The 25,417-nt window shown below is 31.5% G+C and overlaps 2 long non-coding RNA genes across 2 annotated transcripts; both read right to left on the minus strand.

Moving 5' to 3' along the window:
• Nucleotides 1–367: 367 nt before the first annotated feature.
• LOC122859607 lies at nt 368–2,302 on the minus strand. Its single transcript, XR_006374369.1, has 2 exons — nt 2,066–2,302; nt 368–458 (listed from the first exon to the last, which is right to left on the minus strand). It is a non-coding gene; the product is annotated as an uncharacterized LOC122859607 (long non-coding RNA).
• Nucleotides 2,303–3,761: 1,459 nt separating this feature from the next.
• Nucleotides 3,762–4,270, minus strand: LOC122859608. Its single transcript, XR_006374370.1, has 3 exons — nt 4,149–4,270; nt 3,902–3,990; nt 3,762–3,816 (listed from the first exon to the last, which is right to left on the minus strand). It is a non-coding gene; the product is annotated as an uncharacterized LOC122859608 (long non-coding RNA).
• Between the last annotated feature and the right edge of the window lie 21,147 nt (nt 4,271–25,417).

Below are 25,417 nucleotides of genomic sequence, written 5' to 3' on the forward strand. Positions count from 1 at the left end.
TAATTATCCATTATTTAATTATGTGTCTTTGTCACAAACAAAAAAAAAATTATATTTATATAAAAAAAATGAGTTTGATTTTTAAAAGTTTGTCGTATCACTCATCACTTATATTTTTCAAGTTATTAATCACTTGATAGTTTCATTATTATGAACTATTCACTAAAATATTTATTCACCAAAAATTTTATTTTATTTTTATTTTTAAAAAACACGCGGTGGTGTAAACCAAGGCACGTAGCCGTGGGCCCATAACCTGTTAGAATTTAATGCTTATATTTTATTATTTATTTAAATAATTATTTATCAAATAAAGAACAATATAAGAGGAATTATTTAAGGTATATAAAATGAGGTAGACTTTAAATTAATTAATTATTTTCTTTAATCAAAAGCTACGTATAGGGAGATCGTGTCAATGCTTATGTGTACCAGACAAGAGTCCCAATTAGACTAACCTTTTCCTTGGACATTTTTATTTTTTTTTTAAATAAAAATACATGTATTTCATCTATTTAATAAATAAAAATGTCCAAGGAAAAGCAGTAGCTAAGGAAAAGATGTAGCTAAGGGAAGGATGTGACTAAGGAATTAATGTTGCCAAAGAATATATATTTCAAGCAAATATATTTTTTTAAAACATAATTCTTTGGCAACATTAATTCCTTAGTCACATCTTTTCCTTAGCTACATCTTTTCCTTAGCTACTGCTTTTCCTTGGACATTTTTATTTTTTTTTTAAATAAAAATACATGTATTTTATCTATTTAATAAATAAAAATGTCCAAGGAAAAGCAGTAGCTAAGGAAAAGATGTAGCTAAGGAAAAGATGTGACTAAGGAATTAATGTTGCCAAAGAATATATATTTCAAGCAAATATATTTCTTTAAAACATAATTCTTTGGCAACATTAATTCCTTAGTCACATCTTTTCCTTAGCTACATCTTTTCCTTAGCTACATCTTTTCCTTGGACATTTTTTTTTTTTTTAATAAAAACACATGTATTTTATCTATTTAATGAATAAAAATGTCCAAGGAAAGTAGTTATGAAAAGATGTAGTTATGGAAGGATAATGACTAATTAATGTTGCCAAAGAATATATATTTCAAGCAAATATATTTTTTTAAAACATAATTCTTTGGCAACATTAATTCCTTAGTCACATCTTTCCTTAGCTACATCTTTTTTAGCTACTGCTTTTCCTTGGACATTTTATTTTTTTAAATAAAAATACATGTGTGTTTCATCTATTTAATAAGATTCAAGGAATTAATGATGCCAAAGAATATATATTTCAAGCAAATATATTTTTTTAAAACATAATTCTTTGGCAACATTAATTCCTTAGTCACATCTTTTCCTTAGCTACATCTTTTCCTTAGCTACTGCTTTTCCTTGGACATTTTTATTTTTTTTTTAAATAAAAATACATGTATTTTATCTATTTAATAAATAAAAATGTCCAAGGAAAAGCAGTAGCTAAGGAAAAGATGTGACTAAGGAATTAATGTTGCCAAAGAATATATATTTCAAGCAAATATCTTTCTTTAAAACATAATTCTTTGGCAACATTAATTCCTTAGTCACATCTTTTCCTTAGCTACATCTTTTCCTTAGCTACACCTTTTCCTTGGACATTTTCATTTTTTTATATAAATTTATTTTATAAATAAAATACATGTAAATTTATTTCATAAAAATACGAATGTCCAAGGAAAAGATGTAGCTAAGGAAAAGATGTTTTTTACATGTTTATTTTTTCTAGCTGAATTAATTTTTTATAACATAATATGTGGCTACATTCTTTTCTTAGACCTTTTTTCTATAGTTTATTATTTATTCAAATCAATCAATTACCTCAATATAGTTATTACAATCATCAAAAGGAAATTCAATTTAGCGGGTAAGAAAGAATCGCGACAGATAATGTAGAAATAAACCGATTTACCATCTCAATACAATATGGCGGTCTATACTTATACTCACTAGACTCAGTCTAGGGTCCCTTGTGGCAAATAAGCCCACATAAAAATACATGTAGTGCTATACCCCTGAGACTAACACACAAAATTATATATCGACATAATATTAATTCTTTATTCCTTCGTCTTAATCTCACTTCCAGCATTCGTCATTTATTCCCAGAAAAATATTTCGGTTACACCATGCATCAACATCATCCGATCACACCATACTCACATACATACACACAATCTCATTCTCATAAACAAAAATAAATTTAATCTTTATTTCGTTTCATTATTACTTCTTGTTTATTCTACAGAAATAAAATCATATTTCCAACACGCCATTGTACACATATTTATTATTCGGCGCCCAAAAACAATATGTCAACATCCAACATAATATGTAATCTCAAGAATTTATTAATATTTATTAATAAATCAACTAACGAAAAATGATTGTATGTATTTTATTTGAATAATCTCAAAAATTACAATAAAAAAATGAGATAATAGACATGATATGTGGGCAAGGAGCGTTTTGACAGGTTCTGAGGAACATCATGAAATGCCAGGAAAAGAGATAGTTTCATTAGCTTGCAAAAAAAAAATAATGAATACAGTAATTATGAGATTATAATCACACGGATAATTTAACATCACTCAATATCACAAATATATTTTCCCTGTCGTTTTTTATGAGGAACGTATTATATTAATCCGAGAGACCTATTTGCCAAGTTGACCTCCTTTATCATATTGGCATACTTTAATATATTCCAGGCAAACTCCTAAGCGAATTTTTTAAAGAAGTCATAATATTAACTGCTAAATTATTTTTTCGTATAATGTTTTAATTCTGATAAAATTTTTTATACAAGTTGATGAATTTATTTATTATTTATCGTGTAATAAAAAAAAAACAGTTTGACAGCTGTGTACAGCAGTCCAATTCACAGGGCATTACAATTTAGGGCTTTTTTCCTCTACTGGCGGCGCTTGTAGAGCTTTTGTATGTGAAATCTATATAAAAAAAATTTGACAAGCTCCATCACCGGCAAAAAAAAGCCCTAAATTGTAAAAAATTTGCCTTGTGAATTGGACTGCAGTGGTGTGAGTGAGAGTTTAATACAGTTCAATCATGGAGGTGTATAAGGAGGGTAATCTCCTATGTTAAAGCATAGGCTGTTGGTGAAGCTCACGGAATGGAGCAAGTCAGTACCTTTTTTTGCCGATGGTGGCGCTTTTACTACAACAGTTCTATGGTCACATGGTATTTTTGTTTACATTTTTGGCAATCTCATAATACATGACAATGTGACACATCAAAGTATATGATCATTAAAAAATTAAAATTACCGGTGTTTACATTCAATTTTTTTTTATTTAGTTCGAATGAATCATTATGGTCTACAGTCTGAGTTGACGCATGTATCATATGTAATGATGATTTAGTTGGTACATGAACATTACATTGCATTGGTACATATAATTCGTACTCATCTGGTACATTAACACCAGGTTTAATTGATACATGAACATAAGGATTAATTGATGCATCAACGATAGATTCATTTGGTACTTCATCATTCGCTTTTATTGCCTCGTTATCACCCTTGAATATTGTATTATCTGAAGATGAACAGACGTCTGAAGATATAGGGACAGCCTTAGGTTTCAATCGTTTTTTACTACGAGGATATATCCACGTTTCTGAAGGTAATTTTTGAGTAAACTGTGATATTATATCACTTGGATGAAAATGTTTTTCACAAACCAAACTTGATACACTCAGTGAATTCCTTAGCTTTGGGAGATGTGATTTCCAAGCATCAAAAAGTTTAGGATCCTTAAATTGTTAAGAAAATACAAATTAGTATGAAAAATAATATATATATGTAGGTATATAAATATATATTTCATTAAAATATTACCTTTGGTACAGAAAAAATAGAAATACCATTTTTATTTGCCTTTAATGTTTGACATTCGAAAACAATACATTTTTGTACCATTTTTCGTGCTAAAAGAAGAACACCAGTGATAATAAAATAATTTTAAATATTAGTTATAACTGTAATTAATAATATTCGAATATTTTTAACATTAAAGCTACATAAACAAAAGGATTGACATATCTATACTTATATCTTATTATAAAAAAAATAAGAACTAACTTACTTTTAAATGCAGACTTATTGATAGTTTTATCAATTTATTATATTATGATCATAGTTTAAATCGTCACATTAATTAATAACAATTAATAAATAATTATCTTTTGACTTGTCACATTATCATGAAAAAATATAAACAAAAATAACATGTGAGCATAGAACTGTTGTAGCAAAAGCGTCATCACCGGCAGAAAAACGTACTGACTTGCTCCATTCTGTGAGCTTCAGTAAATTTCGAGAGATTACCCTCCTTATTCACCTCCATGAGTTCAATAAATCATTTAGTTCATTTTATAAAAAAAGAGGGCAGTTTCAACTATCATACACTTTATGTAGTATTATACGTATGATACATATCATACGTATGATTGTATGATACCCCGAAAATCGTCGACTTACCCATCACTGCCTACAGTGGGCCAAGGCTGAAGACAGCTGATTAGATCTGTCAAATAATAAGTCGAAGAATAACCTTGTTGTCCCTCCATACTTATTTTTTGAGTATAATTGCTTTGTTGTTTCTTTATTGTAATACTACGGTATATAAACAACTTTAGCGAGTTTACTTCAAAGCTCAGTGATTAAATATAATAATATCTTCTTTCCTATATCCTTTTTTTTTTCCTTTTACAATAGTATTTATTTCATTTTTTTCCCCCTGATCCTAACCCTTTAATTGTAAGCATCTAGTTTTTAATTGTGTACATATTGTATTGACTAAATATTTATTTGTGTTTTCAGCAGTTTATATATTAATAAATATTATATTTACATTTTATAGTTTGTTTTTGCCTACATACGTCAAGAAGACAAAGCATTAACAAACTTGAATAAAATTTGCATTTTTTAATTTGCGATTCCACTCTACGTGAGTCGTTCACTTTTCGTAAGTCGTGTTGAAAACTCTATATTTGAGTTTCTATCACTCTACGTGAGTCGTTCACTTTTCGTAAGTCGTGCTTAAAATTCTATTTTTGAGTTTTTTATCACTCTACGTGAGTTGTTAGCCATCACTTTTCGTAAGTCAGTCTTTCAACTCTATTTCTTTGAGTTTCATATCACTCTGCGTGAGTTGTTCGTTATCACTTTCTGTAAGTCGTTACAAAAGCTCTTTCTTGTTGAGTTTTTTATTTCTCTACGTGAGTTTTTTGATCTCTTTGTTCTTTGTAGTTCTTTATGACTACTTGCTCATTTCATTAATTTAATAATTACATGAAACTGTTACAATGACTCAGAAAATATATAATGAATTAATTATAAAGAATAATGATCCTAATGGTGATGGTTGGTTGACTGATAATGAAATAGATTTCTTCGGTCATTTACTTCAAGAACAATTCCAATATGAATTCAGAGAATCTTGGAAGTTTTTGTTACCACAAATGATGGAACCAATTCCACGTTCTCAAAAGCATATACATGTGTTACATGCATCTGCTCAGAAAGTTACTGATTCAGATGCATGGAAAATGTTAGGAGGGCATTGGATTTGCACTTATTATGATTGTGAACGAATTCATATGTTTGATTCTATGAATCCTAAAAGATTAAACCCTCAAATACTGGAAAAGCTAGAATTAATTTATCCTTTTTTCGATTTCAATGAAAAACCTGTCATTATTCATACAGTTCAACAGCAAAAGAATTCAAGGGATTGTGGTCTTTTTTCCATTGCAAATGCAGTCACTTTAGCTTACGGTGAAAATCCAGAAACTTCTGTGCATAATCTATATGATGTCCGACAACTTCGACCTCATTTATTAAAAATTTTTGAATCTCGAAAAATAAGCCCGTTTCCTCGATTAGTAAGATATGAGAATTTAAACAATACACTAGATATTTACGAGACTCCAGCCCGCAACAAAACCGTGTTGCTTGCTGATGATTCACAGAATTTACAACTCATGGATGTTTCTATTATCACTGAAAAGGAACATAGTTGCAAGTCATTTTCTCCTGGGCATAATAATTTGTTCTCTAAAGAACAATTACCTAATAAAGTTTCCGATGTTTCTAGAGTCAAAAAATCTGTCAAGCTTATCTTACACAAAAAAGCTTTACGATCTGAACGCAAATCGAACAGAACTTTGAAGCAGCATCCTACAGTGCTAAACGATACTGATAAAAACATAATTTCTCTTGGCAATAAACTGAATGATAATCATATGCATTATTTTGGGAAGTTAATGGAGAATTGTTCGAATTATATTCAACAATCCACTTTATATTTACAGTCTCCTGAAAAAATATCTCCAATCGAACGAACGAAAAAACATATTCAAATATTGTTTAGTTCAATACGAAATCATTGGATTTGTACCTATTATAATGCATCCAAAATTTTTATTTATGACTCGTTGCAGTTTGGTTCTCTGGATGACGATCAGTTACTTTACTTACAAAAACTGTTTCCTTTTTACAACTGGGATGAACCTTCTTTTGAATTTTGTCCAGTTAACCGACAACCTAATTTTAATGACTGTGGTGTTTACTCAGTTGCATATTCTATTTCACTTTTGTTCGGACTAGAACTAATAAATTACTGTCATGATTTTATGAGACCTCACTTGTCCAAAATGTACGAGACAAGCACCATCACTCATTTCCCTATGTCTTCAAATTTGAATAAACAAGATATACCGTCATTAGAACAAATGAAGAACATAGAAGCTATCAATCATACCCAAAGGAAACGACGTAATACAGCTATTTCAAATACTGGAATAACTAACAAAAAAGGCAAAGTTGAAGAGCCAAAAAAACATAATCCAATTTGCAATACTTTTTTAATCGATTCTGAAATTAATTATAAATCTGAGCTCAAGCTGAATCGTTCTCATCGGGATCCTGACATCAATAAGATTATTGATGAGATCAAGGATAGTGGAAATAATTTCAAATTGCCCGGAAACGAACAGATAGTCTTCAATAAAAATGAAAACTCAGAGATGAAATTTCAAAATAAAAAAAACATTTTCTCAAAGGTTAAAATAGTAAATAAAATAAAATCGAAGTATAGACGAATGAATGAGAGAGACAATGACATGAAATTCCGATTAAATTCTGAAATTTGTATACGGAATATTGTTGATAAAATGGAAGGTGGAACACATTTAGACAAAAGGCTTGAAGCAGAAAAAATATTCAAATGGTGTATTTATCAAAGAAAACGGCACGTAGCTAAATTATATTATACAGTCAAGATATTGAAAGGAAAATCAGAGTATTTTCATTCACGTTCTCAAAGAAAAAAACAAATAAAAACCCACAAAAAATGGGCTAATCTTTGTGGTTTATCAAGGCATACTATGTCTACAGAGTCTTATTATTCAAACACAGCATATAATTTCGAAGATATCTCTCAAGTAGTCGCTGCTTTGAATTCAAAAGGCCAGACAACTAATATTCTTCCTTTATTGAAAAAAGGTAAAAGTAAAGTTTGGGCTTGTAGTGTATATTGTAAAATTTTTTCGAATGAAAATAAAAAATCAACTAAGAAAGATAATGAACTTCTCTACAATAACTATACTCGATTTCTTGGAGTTTTACGTACTGTAAAACTAAAAACTTTTCCTCGATCCCTCGATCAATTTTTTACAGCTCATTCAATTGATAAGTTAGGACATTTTGATGGATGTTATTCTCTTTTGGATGAATCATGTCAATCATTATTTTTGGCATGTGAAATTTTATCGCCACACTTTCCAACAGTACGTTATATTAAACGTCTAGTTTATTCAGTAAAAAAATTATACCATGACATTTCGAAATTAGATAGAGCATTGATTACTGCAAATCTCAAATATTTGTATCACATTTTAGATATAATCAAGAACCAGGGACGAATGCTGAATTGTGATATGAAAGAGATCTGTCTTGATGAAGATCAGATTAGGGAAGATCATAAAAAAGCATTCCTGGCATTGTTAAAACGCTCAGTAGATACTCCTAAATACATTTGTCTGTCGTGTAAAAAACTTTGTTATGCGAGAGATGTTAAAGACTACTCGAAAATGTTTGATTTAGCTTCAAATATAATATGGGAAAATTTACACAATAGAGTCGAAGAAAATAAGGATATAGATAGTGATTTTATATGCAAATATTGTTTAGAATTTTTCCGTAAAAATTCAATGCCTCCTTCTTGTATTCTTAATGATCTTGATATAGGACAGCCAATAGAAGAACTTTCTCGCTTTAATATTTACGAACTCATGTTAATTCAAAGAGTTCATGCTTTTCAGATAGTCCAACGCAAAGGATCAGTCTCTAATAAAAATCTACCTTTTTCAAATCGTTTAACAAAAATGATAGGTCAAACATTCCATTTGCCTTTGTCAATAGAGCAAACTATGAAAAAAATATGTTTAGAAACAGATGCGATAAATACAAATCAAGACGCCTTTATCCTAGTTCGAGGTAAGCCTACGAAAGGAAAAATTGTATGGGAGAATTTAGTTGATATCAAAAAAGTTTATGAAGCTCTCCAAAAATTAAAGAGCATAAATCCTTTGTATTATAAAATTATATTACCTCAACGCTCCAAGCAATTGTTAAGTGGCTTAGATAATTATGATGTTAAATTACATGTTAATGATTCTGAAGACATATCTAACGACCGTGAATTGAATAAAAATTTCAAAGCAATAAGTGACTCTAACGAAGTCTTAAATGATTTTGAAGTTGATATCCAAAGGCAAAATGATGATAGTAGTGCGTTAAGTAACACTATCAAAGACTCAATCCAGCAGAGCCCTTTTTTAACACAAGTCGTTGATTCTGAGTCAGCATTTTATGAACAATTTACAATTCACCCGATGTATAATAAGAGGATAAATAAAACCTCGACTGAATTGTATCAAATGAAACCAATTCGATTGGATGCAGTTTTTAAGCAATTAAAAACATTGGATTTACAATGTTTCCCTGATTTATATCCGTATGGTGTCAATGGTCAATGTCATGATCGAGCTGTACGACTCGTAGACGCATCTTATATCAAAGTACGATTATTGTCAGCTGACTCTCGATTTCGATTGAATAGAAATTACATATTTTTTTTACTAAGTGATGCAAACATACGCCAAATAAATATGGGCATATATCATGCATTAAATATCGTTAATAATCAACAATTTACTGCTAAATCATATTTAGATCGAGTAGAAACAGGTGCGATTGAATCACATTTAGATACGATTTTTGGTAACCTTCGAAATTCAGAACAGTATTGGAGCTTCTCAAGAAATGATTTGGAGTGCATGGTCCGTGAGTATGGACCAGCAACATGGTTTTTAACATTAAGTCCCTCTGAATGGGAATGGGATGATTTAGCCTAATATTTACGTGAAATTAATGCTCCTAAGTTTGATAAAATGTCACCTAATGAAATGATTGCTATTGATCCTGTTTCAGTTTGTCGATTTTTAGATAACAAATTTCATGCAATGCTCAAATTTTTATTGTCTGCCAGCAATCCGATTGGTGTAATACTGCATTATTTTTGGAGACGAGAATATCAGAGTCGAGGCATACAGCATTGGCACTTGATAATTTGGGTGGAAGATGCCCCTATAATTGGCGAAAATAGTAATGAAGAAATAACAAAATTTATTATGAAATATATTACGTGTAGGTTACCGAATCAATTGATATCTCCGACATTATATCGCCGTGTAAATACTCACCAGCGCCATAACCATACAAGTTATTGTCTTCGTACTAAACCTACAAAAAAAAATGTTAAAGCAGACTCAGGAACCAAAGCTTGTAAATTTGGGTATCCTCGAACTATAACAGAAAAAATCATTCTACGTGATCCAGTTGTGTCCGTTGTTGGGCGACGCAAATTACAAAATCGATCTCGCCTCTACGATCTTCCTCGAGCGAAAAAAAAGAATTTCTCAATGACTATAACCCTGTTATTTTATCAGCATGGGAAGGTAATATGGATCTTCAATATATTGGTGAAAAATCAGGGTTGCTAACGAGATATTGTACAAAATATGCTACAAAACATGAAACTGCTGGAGCTTCAGAAACAATAAATGATATCAGTACTTCAACAAAATCTGTACGCTCAAAACTTTGGAGTATTGCTCACCGTGCCCTCAGTCATCGAGAAGTGGGCATACTTGAAGCCTGTGATACTCTTCTAGGTATTTCACTTCATGCGACCGATTCAGATACCACTATTAAATGGTTGGATGTCAAAATCAATCGTAGACGTAGAATCAAAAGTCGTGAAGATATAGAAAAGTTAGAAGATAACTCAACTGAGCTTTACTATCGATCTTTAGTTGACGATTATTATCCTGAACGTCCTGACAAACTAAAAAATTTATCATTATATGACTTTGCAAAGTGGTATGATATTATTCGAATCAAACCAAAACGAAAAAACGTAGTGTTTTACGAAATCGGGAAATCGTTATTCTTAAGAAAGCGAACTGTCGGTAACTTAATAAATCACACTCGATATAATTCAACAACTCATTCCGAAAATTATTATTATGCTTTACTCTTACTTTTTCAACCATGGAGAAATACTAATGAATTGCTAAATGGTTGTGAAACATATTTAGAATCATTTGATACTCAAAAAGATTATTTACTCGAAGCCTATCAATATCACGACCGTTCAGTAGATATTGAAAAAGCTCTTGACGATATTAATCAAAAAATCAACGAAAAAAGTTCAGAAGAAGGAGATGATGAATTTGAAGGAGATGATAAAATATTTTGGCAAGTTGATATTCCTGATGATGATAAGTTTCAAGATCTTTTAGATGTGAATAACGTCCACGCAAGTACTACAAAAAAAGAAACACTAGAGGATATATATTCTCAGTTAAATATTGATCAAGTTCGAATATTTAACAAGATCAAAGAAGCTCTCACTTCAAATAGTGGAAAAATACTACGATTATTCGTAAGTGGTGAAGGAGGAACCGGAAAAAGTCGTTTAATTGAATTCATTATACGTTGGAATCGCGAAACTTTAAACGAAGATGTCATTGTTACAGCCCCAACTGGCTTAGCAGCTCTGAATATTAATGGGGTCACAGCACATAGAGCTTTTCAATTACCTGTTGATCATGGCTTTAGTCATAAATATAAGCAATTGTTCGATCGTAATTTAAAAAATTTACGTGAAATTCATAACAACAAAAAATTAATTATACTAGACGAATTTTCAATGGTTTCTAATATAATGGCAGTCTCTATTAATCTAAGAATGACAGAAATATCTGATACCGTTGATGATGAGGATGGTTGGTTCGGAAAAAAACATAGTCGTTTTTGGGGATTTATTACAACTTCCGCCTGTCCATGGTCAACCAGCTTTTGTATCTTTATCATCAGCTGACACCCGTAAATTCTTTGGCGGAATCGCAAGTGTTAATCTTTTCAATGAGTTATTTGAATATGATGAATTAACAATAAACATGCGACAAAATTGTGATAAAGTGTATGGTGGTTTAGTGTCACGTCTTCGAGTTGCTTCATTGACTAACGAGGATATAGATCTACTAGAAACAAGAAAAATTAAGTTTGAAGATGATAAAATACCTTTAAACCCTGATTTTAATTATAGGATAAATCAGTTATGTGCATACGTTAAGAGTTTACCACAAGATGCTGTGTGCATATTTCCAACGAACAAGCAATGCAGTATACTAAATGACGCGATGCTTGAAAAAATTCAAACAGAAGAAGTTCTACTCACTTCGATAGATTCGTTTGAAGGCTCGAAAACTCTTCAAAAACAGGCTGAAAAACTTATTGACAAATACGAAGATGATGCTTCTAGTACTGCAGGCCTATCGAAAGAAATAAAAGTCAAAGTGGGAGCAAGAATTATGATTCGACGTAATATTGACTTTGCAAAACGACTCGTAAATGGTTCGATTGGTGTTATTCGGTCAATTAATATGAAGAAAGATAGCAGTGGGGATGTTGATACAATAAGCGTTGTTTTCCATGATGATTATGTAGTAGATATCGAAAGATGCCTTGTTAAAATACAATTTATGGAAGAAGCTTGTATTATGCGGTCACAATTTCCAATAGCTCTTAGTTACGCTATGACAATTCATAAATGTCAGGGAATGAGTGTTTCGAACGCTGTAGTAGATGTAGGGAATAAAATATTTTCTTGTGGACAAACTTATGTGGCGCTTTCAAGAGTAACTACTTTAAGAGGCCTGCACTTGATAAATTTTGATCCTCATAATGTAACTGCTGATGACAGAGCAATAAATGAATATAACCGACTTCGTCAGGAATTTCGTTCTGACTTACCAACTATTCAAATCCAAAAAAAACGTTGGCCAAAAGTTTTTGATTATATATGGGCAGTTCCAGAATATGATATTACTAATCCAATTCTCATTGACAAAGGAAATAGAATTTTGAAAAAACCCATTGGCATTCGTGGATTTGATAATAAAGATGGAATTTCCGGTTTAGCGAATTCTGTAGTGCTATGTTTCTTTCACTGTTCTGGTATGACAGATGTTTTACACAAATTAAAATCATCAACACGAACGGCTTTAATCGAGTTATACGTTAACTATTTAGATAAAAACGAAGAAATACTCAATACATCAGCTGTACAAAAAATGATTGGAATAGAATTATGTCTTTCTATAGAGCAAGATGTTGTAGAATTTATGAAAGTTCTAAGCAGAAAAGAATCTTATTTAAATGAGTTGATTCAGAATGAAATTGTCATCACTGATTTATGTCACGTTTGTAAATACACATTTTCCTCGATGCACAAAGAATGTGTACTAGAATTGCCATTGAATGAGATTACAAAACCGCAAACTTTACAACAATTGCTCGACAGCTTTTATAATCATTGGCATAACATTCAAAACTTATGTCAAAATTGTAGTAGTAAAGACAATAAACTTCGTCGCAAAGTTACGATTAATTTTACTACTAATATAATGATAATAAAAATAAATAATTTATGTAAAGATACAGAATTGGTTAATAAAAATAAAGGTTTAATAAAGTGTGTACCAACATCGACTGTCGTTCTTAATGGAAATAATTATAAAGTTGCAACTGCTATTTTCAATCCTGATGGAATAAAAAGTCGTTCTATTTCTTTTGTCAGAGGTGAAAAAGCTGATTGGTTCAGTATTGATGGCTGTGATATAATAAAAAAAAGATGGCCTGTCAACAGTAAAAACGTATCGGTATTTTTTTTAGAATTAGAAATTCCATGAAAGATAAAAACTAAAGATTGATTCTATCATATCTTTTTTCGATTATTTGAATATCTTGAAAGCAGTGTGTAAGTCCTGAGGTAGGATGAGTTCGAAAACTCAGCCAGAAGCCCGGAAGTTCAAGATGGCTGCTGCATGGACATAAATACCATCGTAACTTTTGATAGTATTTTATATTCGTGTAGCAGCCATCTTGAACTTCCGGGCTTCCGGCTGAGTTTTCGAACAGACCCTTGTATTGAAGTATACAATTCCGCCATACATAAAGTTTAATTAATTAATTATAGATTTGAATATATCTGTATTCGAATGCAAACGTGCCTGTGCTTGAGTATTGAAGTTGTTGACTATAATAATAGTAAGTAACTCAGATTTGTAACCACCTTCATTTAAGGATATAATTATTTCATTATATAATTATTCCGCATTGGTATGGACATCAAATTTATCAGAATCCGTAAGAGGGAATTATTATTTACATATTCATTATTCATACTATTATTCACATGAATGGCATCCAACCTTAAATTTTATAGCTTGGTGTCACCATGCCCCTGACAGGATAATATTGATATCATTACATCTGCATCGATATACGTTCATAGATATATTATTGATAAATTTGAAGTTTAGATTGTTTATGTAAGTTGTTATTTAAATTTTTCGAAGTTTTATTTTTTTTCAGCAGTTTTCCTTAACACTAAAATAAATTGCATACTGACTCCGTTGAATGAATCATAAAATTTAACTTAGTGACAATTACCATGTTTTATGTATTTTTTTTTTTTTTTTTCATTCCTGTTTTTCGTTCAAAATAAATGAAATATGATGATGAAACTGATAAACAAAAGTAGTGAAATACACACAAAACAAAAATCGAATTTTTATATACAAAAAAGACTCATTTTTTTCCAGTATAGTTTAATTTCGTAATCAACATAATCCAACCTTTTTGTTTCAAATTATTTATATATAAACAAAAGATGTGAAATAAAATCGTTAAATTTTTTTTAAATGAAGTGAACCGTCGATTTAAAAGATCATCAATCTACTTTCGATATTATGTTGATTGAATGTGAGCTACTTAATTTGCTGGATGCTGAATACAAAAAATGAGGCGGTTTTTTCACAACTACGAAATTAAATTTTTCAAACGAACATGCTGCCAACGAATGTGTGTATAGAATGAATATAAAATAGAAAATATATTCTGTTATTTCAACAGTATTATTATAGATATAACTATATTAGTTAAGTGGTCTTATTATAGAATAAGAGACTATCACTTGTTATTACAAATTATTATTACAAATAACTTATTGATTATAAATCGTAGGCTACCTTTTGCGATGTTATCATATTATTGAAATTTACATTGAAATGTGAATACCTGAGCAAATCGACTGGATATAACAAAAATTTACCGTTTATCAATTTCACTGTCTTACTTAGATGGACGCTATTTTTATTAGCTACGATATTTTAGCATTGCATATTTTAATTTGTTTTTCTAAAATATTTTTACAGTTGTAAACACTAAAAATAGATAATTTTTTTTATTTTACAAAGTTCAGTCATTTCGTAATCAGTATCCCAAAAATTCACGGAGATATTGGTAAGTTATTGGAAAATTTTCGCTGTCTTTGAAATGATAAACATTGTGATCTGTCAAAATCACATTTTGGATTGGCAGTAATATTCTATCACGAGACTTTTTTTTTCTAATTTTCAAGGGTATTGGAAAGAAAATATAAGTATTTGAAAAGTTAGCGCTTTTTTATGAATATAAATCAATAAAAAAGAAATCAAAGTCATTTTACGATAGTTTGTAAATTTTATTTCGTAGTTGTGAAAAAACCGCCTCATTTTTTGTATTCAGCATCCAGCAAATTAAGTAGCTCACATTCAATCAACATAATATCGAAAGTAGATTGATGATCTTTTAAATCGACGGTTCACTTCATTTAAAAAATTTCGATTTTATTTCACATCTTTGTTTATATATAAATATTTCACAAAAAGGTTGGATTATGCTGATTACGAAATTAAACTATACTGGAAAAAATGAGTATATAAAAATTCGATTTTTGTTTTGTGTGTATTTGCACTTATATTTAACACTTCCAATTTAATCAAAGAATTTGCAATTAAAATTAATTGTTCTGAGGTCAGTCCACATGAACTGGCTTGTATCTCTGTTAAATTCACACATCTTATTAATGCCGGAATTATTCTTTCCTGACTCACTAACACTGATAGTTTTATTTTTTTTAGAATTTCACTATTAACTCTTATTAAACTGCTGAATTGCTTGTCACTTAGATCCATGTCTCTCACTATTATTTCTTTTTTATGTAACAATTCACTTCCATTTTTTTCTAGTTCGTCATTTGCCAAAATAAACTCCACTTTTTCTGCTAACGTTAGGTATTTACAAATATTTTCCAATGAGTCTAAATCCAAACCTTTGTTAGCATTCATGTTGTTTTTGTTTATAATAAAAACATATATTTTTTTATATAAAAAAAAATTGTTTTACTATTATTTTTTTGTAATGTTCAATGAAATTTAAATAATAGTTTTTTTTGTATATAGAGCATGTATTCACAGCGGTCAACGCCCAATCTGTGACTAACATTTTTTGTTTGATGGTTGCATCCGGTGTTACAAAGTATAACAAAGTATACCATTATAATTTGTGTCTTTGTTTTTCATGTTTTATTATCCCATTCATTATTTTTTGTCATTTTCTAATTTAAATATTATTTTCTTCTCCTCTTCGTGTTGTGATTCTCCTGGCTCGCTGCGTCTCCCCCGACTCTGCTTGTGGTACTCTCCTCTCCAGCTGATCACGCGTGTGTAGTCTAAGTTGTTTCCCCTTGATTTCTTCTTGCCGTCGGCCCAAGGTTTCTTGATGCTCCAGTCAAGCTGTATATATATAGCGTGTGGCGACGTTGCCAGTTACCTCTATATACAGTGTTACTCGTTGTTGGTAGATTTTCGCCCATGTTATGTTTATATTGTATTGTGTGTATGATGTAATGTGTACTTGTTATTGTTTTTTTTTTGTTTATTAATTTTTTTTGTGTAGGATTCAGGGTAAAAAAAAAATATCTTCGAAGGAGGATATTATATTAGGAAGATAACGGATCGCTTTCTAATCCATTATGTCACCCTTTTTTTTTTTTTTTTGAATTTACGATATTTATTATATATAAAAATTTCAATATTATTAATAATTTCATTTTTCCCCAAAAAAAAATTGTTTTTGTTTTTTTTTTTTTTGTTTAAGGTGTTTTTTTTGTAAAAAAAAAAATATTTATTTTATTTTGTATTTGTCTATTAATTTTCCGGTATAGTTTGTTTATATTCATGCATGATTAACGCCGCTAAACTACGCGCCGCGACAACCGACTCGGCTACACCTACGGTACACGATACAACAAATATAATTTTATCCAGATTATTAATATTTGCATTCTTTTTTTCAAGGTAGTTATATTTCGGGGTCGGATCTTTTATTTTTTTACAGTATAATTCCAATGACTTTACGTAACTAGAAAATTTAGGTTGTATCTTAATTAATTTAACTGTGGTTTGATTTAAAGTCGTTAGTAATATTTTAAGCATTGATATAATCACTTTATTTACTACTTCATTGATGTCATTATCTGTACTTGTCGTTTCATATTTTCCTACTTTTAGTGTAATTATATTTTTATTATTAGTGGCTAGGTTTTTATATAAAAATAAATCTAAATCATTTGAATCGACTTTTTGTTTAGACGGAAAAGCATTTCCCGGAGAATTTTCTACGATAAAAATTTTAGGAATTTCCGTACGCAATACTAGGTACCCACATATTTTCATTTTACTAGAAGTCGTTAATGCAAAAGGTGACATTTCGTTTTCGGCAATAGAGACTCCCGGTTCGTCTTCAGTAGCAGACAATTTTTTTGCTACTCCTTCATATAAAATTTTATATTTACTAAATTCACATTGATCGCTTTTATCTACATTCCAATATACGTGTCAGCCATTTGATAAAATACAAAATCCCGATTCGTATTTACATCTTTCCCCTTGACGAAAAACGACTTCATTAGTAAGCAAATCGATTGATCCCCTGTATTTATCATAGACTATTTTTATTACCCCTTGTACAATTACTTTTTCATAAGAGCCAAAAGTATCTTGAAACCCAGTACCCTCACAAGATCCGTCTTGATTTAATGAAACCGCAAGTGTAACATCAGTAGAAGTGACTTCGCGAATTTTAATGTCAGAAATTACCTTACTATCTGAATATTTGTAAACCCCCATTTCCGTTAAAATATCGCATTTTTCCCGGTCAATATCTTTAAAATAAGTTCTCTGAAAATTCGGTACCATACTAACATGACTCCACATTCGGCAACGAGCGACCGTACGCGTTATTTCAACCGCGCATTCGCGTATTTCTACATCACGAAAATCAGTAATTTGCATGAGTTGTATATTGACTGCCGTTTCATTTGGTGTAATTTGTTTAATGTCACATTCTTTTACGTGTAATAATGAAAAAGTGGATATGTTAATCCCCCCGTGTCCGCAATCGAACCCACTCCAGGCCAACACTAGCTGGATCTGGCACAACACCCATAACATGACCCGAATGGTCTTCATTCTGAAATATATTTTTTTCTAAATAAATAAAAATTGTATATATAAAAATTTATTCCCCATTTTTAGTACACAACACATTGATGTTTATAGCTAATTTAATTTTACAACAACAAAAACAACAAAAAAAAACAAAAAAAAAAAAAATTTTTTTTTTTTTTTTATTATTTTATAACACTGAAATATCGTAGCCGGATCATTTATTAGACAATCAGTATTGCCCTGTAAAATAATCCAACTTGATATGTAATTAAATTAACCCAATTTTTCCTGCGCAGCAATGGCGCATAAGAAGGGTAGGGAGACGAAATTGCGTAATGTAGGGAGAGGTAAAAAGGAACCTGAAAAATACGCGAGAATGGTACACAAATTAAACACAATTAATTTATAAAAACTTGAGTCAAACACAAAAATTATAATGTTAAATAAAATGGTAAATTTATTATTAAAATACCACAACTTTACCAATGGTATTGATGTTCAGTAACAGATAGTTAAATTTGGACCGACGTGGACCTTGAGTTAATAGATGCACTTGTGTAACACTGAATTTACAATAAAAATTTATAACGAAGATCACTTTTACATTTGTTTGATTTAATAATTACATAAACTCTTAATATACTTTGCAGGTCGTAGCTAAAACCAAATTCATGACCACGAGGTCGTTGATTGTTATATTTAAAATAATTAAATATTTTTAACAAGCAAATTCTTGCTTAAATCTGCCAACTATAATTTACTTTATTCAATATTTATTTGATTAAATAATTTAACACAAAACTTGCACTTGAATTTAAATTTAAAAGAACAAGCCAACTTAGACCATGTGGTCGGAACTTATTACAAGTTAAATCCAAGATGATTTTAATGAGTTTAATCTAATAATTCATGTAACCAAATATTATGTGAATTTAAGCGAATATATTTAAGCAAAATAAATCAATGAAATATTGGATAAATATAACTTACAGTTTTCGGCTGGTAATTCTTAAAATTATTCTAAGACCTTTTAAAGCACCTATTAAAGCAGTTAGAGCAGTTAAAGCAATTAAAGCAGTTAGAGCTGGTAGTCACGGCATCAGAGATCCCAGTGAACTGATCGATATATTGGGTCAGTAGCACAAGCTGGCCGTAGGGTAGGTCGGGAATATTCGGGGGTGTTCGGGGATGCGTTTGCTCCCTTAAATGTTACCCTTATGATTCATAAGATGGAGCTAGGGGTATCCAAATTGTGGCGGTGCCAACTGCCCAAACTGCAATTTCACCAGTTCCAAAGATGGCGACGACTGATCTAGGAAATTCTCATCTAGGAACATTAAGGCGTCCGCGCAAAGAGACTCTTGTCGCAAGAGATATATTTTAGTTGTAAACTAGACTACACTTGTAGCCTAACGTTTTATGTAATTCGAATCTCTTTATTCTATTACTTTTGATATTCTGATAATAAAGGAACTACCTCATTATTATTCCTAAAATAATATATAGTCTAGAGTTGATTATTTACCTAGTAATAATCCCAACCCTATAAACTATAATTGGTGACCCCTGCAAAAATATTTTTTATGCAATTTAATAAAAAATAAAAGAATACATTTCCGCACCCTTGTATTTACCAGTGTACCGGTGTTTACATTTCGACACAAAGGAATGAGTCACAACGTGCTACGACGCAATTTACATATGTAAACAAACAAGTGCGCATTGAACAAAAAAAAAATTTTTTTAAAATACAATTTCACTGCAAAACAATTAGACAATTAAAGTGAAAGTGAATAAAAAATTAATAAAATGTCTGATTTAAAAAAATTGATCCAACAACGAGGTGTTGTTAAATGGCAATTTACATTAATGTTTAAGTTTTTCCAAGAAGAAGGGCGTTCACGTACCCAGGCTGAGGCAAAAATGATATCTCTCGACCAATTGTATAAACAATTTACCACTATACAAGACTCGATTGATGCTCAACGCCTTGAAAATGATCAAGATGATCTCGATAAAGCCACCTTGGAAGATGATGAACAAAGAACATTAATTGATGAGCAATATAATCAAATCAGCACTACAATAAAACAAATTTTAGAAAAAGAAAAGCTGAATGATGATGAACGTTTTACTCAACTTCAAGAAGAAATAGCACGACTACGTTTGATCAACGAGCAACAAGGTTGGACACCTAATCCAAGATCACAACGTATAGTTCTTCCCAAGTTTGATAAACTGCAACCTCAACTTTGGTGGACACAAGTTGAAATGGCACTACGACTTGGTGGCATTACAAACGACGAAGATAAATTTTCACAAGTCCTAGTGAATCTTGAGAGTGATGTATTGATGTTAGTTGGTGATTTAGCTAACAATCCACCAACAATGGACAAATTCAACACACTCAAAGATCGCATTTTACAAAGCTTTGCTCAAACAACAGAAGCACGACTCAGACGCATGTTTCGAGGCGATGAATCTGTTGGTAAAAAGCCAACTGAAATACTTGCACACATAAAAAATTTAGCATCTGGTGAGTGCAATGCAACTGTACTAAGAACAATATTTTTAGAAAAACTCCCAGAGCAAATGCGTGTGTTGTTAGCCATGTGTGAGCATGAAGATCTGGACAAAGTAGCTGAGATGGCAGACAAAATATACGAGATGTCTAATACTTCTTCATGTGCCATTGCCAGTTCTCAAGAACAAGCATCTGTTCAAGCTATTGAATCGCCAATATCAGAGGTCTTTAAACTAATCAAGACTCTCTCTAATAAAGTTGACAAATTACAGAGAGAATACAGATCTAGATCCAGGTCAAGATCCAAATCACGTGGACGCTCAAACAGTCCAAGCAATAATCTGTGCTTTTATCACAGAAGATTTGGTGACAATGCAAGAAAATGCTTAGAAACATGTTCTCAAAATTCTGCATGGCAATCTATGAAATCGGAAAACTAATGGAGCTGTCGTCATTAAAAACAAATGACGACAGCAACCAAATCAGCAACAATAACAACAACAACTGCAGCAACGACAGCATAAATATAAACAGCATCAGCAATATTAAAGAAACTCGTCTTCATGTCATGGACAAAAGAACACAAATTCGTTTCCTTATTGATTCTGGATCAGTGGTCTCAGTTATTCCACGTTCTACAATCAAGTGCAACAACATTGCTGGTGACTTCACACTATTTGCTGCAAATCAAACTGTTATCCAAACATATGGTGATCACATAATTAATGTGGACTTTGGACTACGTCGACCATTCAAGTGGTCATTCACCGTTGCTGACATCAAAACACCTATTATTGGTGCAGATTTTTTAACTCATTATAATTTACTCATTGACTTAAAAAAGCAAAAGCTCATCGATGCTGAAACACAATTCTCAGCACATGGTGTAGCTAAAAAAACAACAGAATTTGGTATCACTACTATCAGTTCTTTAAACAACGCAATTGTCGATATCAATAATCTTCTTAAAGAATATATTGATATCACAATCTCACCTGTAAAACGAGAAGCATCTGTCAACTCGTCAGTAGCTCATCATATAGAAACTACTGGTCAACCAGTGTCAGATCGTCCTCGTCGTATCTCTGGTGAAAAATTGGCTGCAGCAATAGCTGAATTTAAGATACTTGTGGAACAAGGTATTTGTCGTCCATCCAGAAGCCCTTATTCGAGTCCAATTCACATGGTAATTAAGAAATCTGGAGGATGGCGTCCCTGTGGAGATTATCGCAGACTGAATGCACAAACAGTACCTGACCGATATCCAATTCCACATATACATGACTTTGCAGAGCATCTAAACAATAAAAAAGTATTTACAACAATTGATTTAGTCCGTGCATATCATCAAATTCCAATGGCTGAAGAGGATATACAAAAAACTGCTGTCAGCACACCAATAGGTCTACTGGAATATGTCTACATGCCGTTTGGACTTCGTAATGCAAGTCAAACATTTCAACGACATATGGGATCCATTCTTAGAGATCTTGACTTTGCTCACTGTTATATTGATGACCTCTTAATTGCATCAGAAACACCAGAGCAACATCTAGAGCATCTCCAAATAGTCTTCTCACGTTTGAGACAATACAACTTAACTATTAACGTCAACAAGTGTCAATTTGCTCAAACAGAAGTACTATTCCTGGGATATAAGGTAAATAAAAATGGCTGTCAACCTCCAGAAGATCGGGTGTCAGCCATCAATGAATACAAGTTACCAGAAACCATTTGTGAACTTCGCAAATTCTTGGGACTGATAAATTATTATCGTCGTTGTATTCCACATGCAGCACAACTTCAAGCACCTCTTAATGACTTTTTAACAAACCCCAAGAAACAGGACCAAAGAAAAGTACCTCGGACAGATAAAACAATAAAAGCATTTCACGACTGCAAGAGAAGTTTATCAGAAGCAACAATATTAACTCACCCCAGTATGAATGCACCACTTGCTTTAATAACTGACGCATCTGACGTAGCTATTGGAGCAACACTTGAACAACAAAAAAATAGCATTTGGGAACCACTCGGATTTTTCTCTCGAAAACTGTCTAAGACTGAGAAAAATTACAGTGTGTATGACCGAGAATTGTTGGCAATCTATGAAGCTATCAAGCACTTCAGGCATATACTGGAGTCTCGACAATTCATAGTGAAAACTGATCATTAAAGCACTTATTCATGCTTTTAAACAAAAGCCTGCAAAAGCATCACCAAGACAATTGAGACATCTTGATTACATCGCTCAATTTACAACTGAAATTATGCACGTAGCTGGTGATGAAAACATAGTTGCAGATGCATTATCTCGTCTTAATGAGATATCTATGCCTACAACTTGCAATCTTGAAGAAATACAAACAGCTCAAGAAGAAGACACTGAACTTGAAAACATCCTCGAAGGAAATAACTCTTTAAAACTGCAATTGGTACGATACGAACCAAACCAGAGAAATTACGAAAACAAATTTTCAACTCAATACATGGTCTTTCACATCCAAGTGGTCGAGCAACTCTTCAACAAACTCGTAACAAATATGTTTGGCCTGGCATAAAAAAAGACATTACCAGTTGGTCTCGTCTTTGTTTACCTTGTCAGAAATCTAAAATAATTCGACATAACAGGTTAAAACCAAACAAAATAGCTATGCCAGATGGTCGTTTTGACCATGTACATATCGACATTGTTTACATGCCACCAGTAAATGGTTATCGTTACTGTCTAACTATGATTGACAGATTTTCACGTTGGCCAGAGGCAGTACCAATGAAAGATATGACAGCTGATACAGTCGCAACATTATTCTGGACACATTGGATTTCCAGATTTGGTTGTCCAAAAATAATTACCACTGACCAAGGCTCACAATTTGAATCAAGTTTATTCACTGCACTTGGTAATTTAGTGGGTGCCAAAAGAGCCAGAACAACAGCATATCATCCACAAGCAAATGGTATGATAGAACGCTGGCATCGTTCACTCAAAGCGGCATTAATGTGTCATCCAGATGAACCATGGACTGAATTATTACCAACAATATTATTGGGTCTAAGAACCTGCTTCAAAGAAGATTTAAAGGCATCAGCGGCAGAAATGTTATATGGACATCATTACGTTTACCTAATGAATACTTTACCAACGAAGACATGCCAGCAGATCCACAAATATTTATTGAAAAATATCGACAACAAATGCGCAAGTTACGTCCAGTTCCAGCAGCACATCACATTAAAAGCAGTATGTTTGTGCTCAAGGACTTATATACTTGCTCACATGTATTAATACGAACCGATGCAGTTCGTCAACCTCTTGAACCTCCTTACACTGGACCATATGAAGTCCTAGAAAGGATGACTGATAGATTATTCAAATTAAAAATTAATGACAAATTAGTTAATATTTCTGTTGACAGATTAAAGCCTGTGTTTTTAGCCAAAGAAGATAATCCAAAGCAGCTTCAACAAAACCAGATGAATCTAAATCAACAACAACACTTGGAGATGATACCTAGACCTGTCAAAACATATGTAAATAAAAAAAAAGTAACATTTGCTCCTAATATTCGTGACAAATTCACTGGAAGGGGAGTGGATGTGGCGGTGCCAACTGCCCAAACTGCAATTTCACCAGTTCCAAAGATGGCGACGACTGATCTAGGAAATTCTCATCTAGGAACATTAAGGCGTCCGCGCAAAGAGACTCTTGTCGCAAGAGATATATTTTAGTTGTAAACTAGACTACACTTGTAGCCTAACGTTTTATGTAATTCGAATCTCTTTATTCTATTACTTTTGATATTCTGATAATAAAGGAACTACCTCATTATTATTCCTAAAATAATATATAGTCTAGAGTTGATTATTTACCTAGTAATAATCCCAACCCTATAAACTATAAAATGGACCCTGAATATATAATTTTATAAAATACAATTTATATGAAATAAAAAAAAGTTCTGCGCTTACCGCAGGACATTACAACACCCTTAATTTGTTAATCACTAAAAAAAAATTTTATATATAAAAAAAATTGTTACAACAAAACTAAAAAAACAAAAAAAATTTTCCGAGAAGAAAAAAAAATTATATATTTCTGTGATTAATTTTTATTTCTCCGTGTATAGTGTTTTATACCCTTGTTTATTATTACATACACAAAAAAAAATTTTATGTGAATTTTACATATATATATATTTAAATTAATCAATATGTGATATTTGAACTTTATTTTTATGTATCTTTTTTATTTTATTTCTAACATTAATTTTTAAATTTTCGTCTCCACAATTTTCAACAATCTCATAAGGTCCCTCCCACTGCGGTCCAAATTTATCCACCAGCCCTTCTTTCAACAAAAATATTTTATCCCCGACCGAAAATTCCCGTGGATTTGTGTATCGATCATAGTAATGCATGGATTTATTTTTTGCTAAATTTAAATTACCGATTGCTTCGTCCTGTACATCGCGTGTTTTAGTAAATAATTTGGTTAAATATTTTTTATAAGTTAGATTATGTTCCTCAACCGGAGGAATACTAGATGGCATTTTTGCTATATTACCAAATACTAATTGGTGAGGTGTAAATCCGGTTGCTGCGTGTCTACTAGTATTAAATGTAAATATTGCTAGCTCACACCACACATCCCAATCTTTATTTTTTTCCACGTGGTTTCGTAAATATTCTTTTATTTCATGGTGTGACCTTTCAAGGGACCCATTACTTTGTGGTCTATATGCTGTGGTACGGTAAATTGTAATTTTAAATATTTTGGCTACTTCCTTAAAAAGGGAGGACATAAAATTCGTTCCCTGATCGGTTAGCATAGTTAATGGTGGGCCAAACACACAAATAAAC

The sequence above is a fragment of the Aphidius gifuensis genome, linkage group LG6, assembly GCF_014905175.1.
Source record: "Aphidius gifuensis isolate YNYX2018 linkage group LG6, ASM1490517v1, whole genome shotgun sequence".
Classification (NCBI taxonomy): domain Eukaryota; kingdom Metazoa; phylum Arthropoda; class Insecta; order Hymenoptera; family Braconidae; genus Aphidius; species Aphidius gifuensis.